Raw genomic sequence first — 3,049 nt, forward strand, 5'->3', positions numbered from 1 at the left:
TGTAGGAGGCTGTAGATGGGTGCATCTCAATAGTCTAAAGTGGCTTCCTTTCCTCATGTCCTTTCCTTGCATCTGCACTGATCTGAAAACGAGGGATTGGTGAAAATAGTATAGTCAATACTGCTTACCCATCCAGTTCTCTCACATCAGACGAGAGAAAGGAAAGGAGATGAGGAGAGGAAGCAACTATTGAGATGCACCCAAAAGCCTCAAATAACCCACTCTTTTAGTCACAGCACTGATAGCAAAGGACTTGAAATAGTGGGGAAATCATTGGGAAAAAACGTTAGTGATATCTAAGGGAAGGAGAGAAGGAAATTAAGCAACGAAATGTGGATATTTGAGAAGATTGGCACAAAGTCAGAAAGCCGAGTCAGAGTTGCTGTGTTTGTTGCATAGAGTTGAACGAGAAGGTGCGGGAACAAATGGTATTGTGTGATGTCCAAAACACAGATGGAGCTTAAGAGTAATCAGGGGACCTTTTTTTAAAAACACACTGATGATGGCTATTTTAGTTAGAAGATTGTAACAAGTTAAACCTTCTGTAATGAATCCTACTAAGTGGTAACGTCCAAGCCACTGTTCCAATTAATATTAAAATTCCTGTGGTGGTTTTTATGATTATTTATTGCTATCATCAGTAATGATTTGAAATAGTTGCACTAGAGATGTGTCGGTCACCATCAGTTCACTTGTTATTTTGACGATTGAGTCTTTACAGCTTTACTTAACTTTGTTTATATTATATCTTTAGTTTTTTTTACTGTGGTAATAGATAAAGGTAGAAGTTGCCCCGGCCACAGATCTAGGATCAGATTACCCAACCACAACTCTTAACCTTGACCATCAGGAGGATAACATATCTGACCCTGAACCAGTGCTTAGTTGCAACTTGTACCAACTGGTAATGGCAGGGGTGCAACTTCCACTGGGGATATGTCCCCCCCCCCACGTTCTGAAATTGCATTTTTGTCCCTCCCAGTTTTATCATCGGTGTGCTATAGGACCATGCGGACGCCTCCGAGCAGTCGGGTAGGCTGTTTGGAGTGTTTAATAATAATACTAATGGTCCCCCCCACTTCTAAAACCAAAGTTGCGCCCCTGGGTAATGGTGACTGTAGAGGTGGTGTTGGGCATTAGGTTGCAGTGATGATTGGATGGGGAAGACCCACACACTTTCTTAGACATGTGCACACACTTTTTTGCAAACACGTACACACACTTTCTTACAGACATGTGTGTGTATATATATATATATATATATATATATATATATATGCACTTGCCATGCACATACTCACGCACTTGCTTACAGACATGCATTCATGTATATTGGGCACCTTCCTGAGCTCAAGTGAAGACCACCTGAGTATTATGTTTTTATTGTTATTATGAAGATTATTCTAAGAGCTTCTCTAGCATCACTATGTGACCGTGTGTATTTATATACTGTGGCTGATCTGTTTGTGAACAATTATAAACTATATTATTATTATTAGCTGATGGCATCAAAGATCCCTAGTTCAGTTTAGTTCAACAACACGTTTGGGAGAATGTACTGTATAATTTGGATCATTTAGAAGGTGAGAGGGAGGAGTTAAAACCCAAGCCGTGTAATTCGTAAGATGTATGGTAATATATGAAAATTCATTGTGGGTGTCCGTGTAAGAACCGTAAGGTGTTAAGGTTTTATTCCCATGCAGTGCCTTCGGCATGCAGACGTTGTGGATAATGTCTTTGTCAACCGTAATGGATGAAAAGGCAATAAAAACATATTTGAACCAACCCGTTTGCTCTCCTGTGCCTGTATCTTCAGTTATGTGCATGGCTTCTTGTTCTTGTACAGTGTTCTTAAAAAAAATATATATATATTTTTTTAAATTAAGGCATTTCGTAAAGAGCAATCCCACGCCTCTCGCAACTCTAGTTCCACGGACGAGACCATAAAGTGCTGGAAAGGCAGAGGAGACTGGGAGGGCGAGCTAAAGGGCAGTGAGCCGGACTCGAAATGCGTGCCAGAGTCAGCGGCTGCAACCACACAGGCCACACCTTGTACAGTGTTCATTGAGTTTCTACATAGTGCTGTCAAAGTAGAGGTCCAGCGTCGTTATTGTGCAAACCAGCGGCATGGGTTAATAGGAGGGATTTATCAAGATCCTATTAAAATTCCTTATTTTATGCTGTAGAAAGATTAAGTCCGAGTTTCCCACTTAGAAAGTATCACAATCAACCAATAGGAATTTCTACGCAAAAAACATGCAGAATTTTACTCTGAGTTCTGATGCTGCTTTCAGGACAACTCGCGGCATTAGCAACGTCGTCATTGTCCTCCACCATGAAATCTGGGAGGGGACATCTGTCTCCGTGCGTACATACTTACGTCACACGCGATTTCTCAGACCCCACTGGCCTGATTTTGACGAAACTTTGGTGAATGAGGCGGCACGCCATAGAGATCCAGCATTTACAAAATTACACTGATTGGACAGATTTTTCCAAATTGTCTTAAATTACAGCCTTACTCTAAAATGGATAACTCTTAAACGCTACTCCTCTGGCACAGAATTACCAATCTGCACGAAACTTTATATGTGGCATCTATGGACTAAGGTCTCTCAACGCAATATTTTCCAGACTGTTGACCAATAAACATTCACGTGGGTGTGGTCTGGCACATAAATATTGTAACAAAATGTGGTACACTGTCGAGACTCCACATATGCAAGAACATTCATAACGACCACATGTTTACATCTGTTTGACTCAGAGTGATGCAATTTGGAAGACCTTCTCAGGTATGAGTCTAGCTTAACACGTGATATCTCAGATACCACTGGCCCAATTTAGACAACATTTGGGTGAATGATGTGTCTTGCCATAGAGATCCGCCATTTACTAAATTAAACATTGGCCCAAGGGCCTATAGTAATCAACTGTACATACGTTAGTCACACAGAAGAGGTGCCTGTTAAACTATACATTACCATTTTTGGGTTGCTTGTAGATTAGTATTTAATCCTTTTTTGGAAGTACATACCGGGCATAACGG

General features: G+C 40.8%; 1 protein-coding gene across 1 annotated transcript in view; it reads left to right on the forward strand.

Annotated features, from left to right (window-relative positions):
- The window catches only part of LOC121550356 (CDP-diacylglycerol--inositol 3-phosphatidyltransferase), a 7,118-nt gene extending 5,333 nt beyond the window's left edge, over window positions 1-1,785 (forward strand). The window contains exon 6 of the mRNA XM_041862582.2: window positions 1-1,785. This exon is cut by the window's left edge and continues 359 nt beyond it. The gene's annotated coding sequence lies outside the window, so the exon portion shown is untranslated.
- Window positions 1,786-3,049: the final 1,264 nt, after the last annotated feature.

The sequence above is a fragment of the Coregonus clupeaformis genome, chromosome 35 (assembly GCF_020615455.1).
Source record: "Coregonus clupeaformis isolate EN_2021a chromosome 35, ASM2061545v1, whole genome shotgun sequence".
Lineage (NCBI taxonomy): Eukaryota > Metazoa > Chordata > Actinopteri > Salmoniformes > Salmonidae > Coregonus > Coregonus clupeaformis.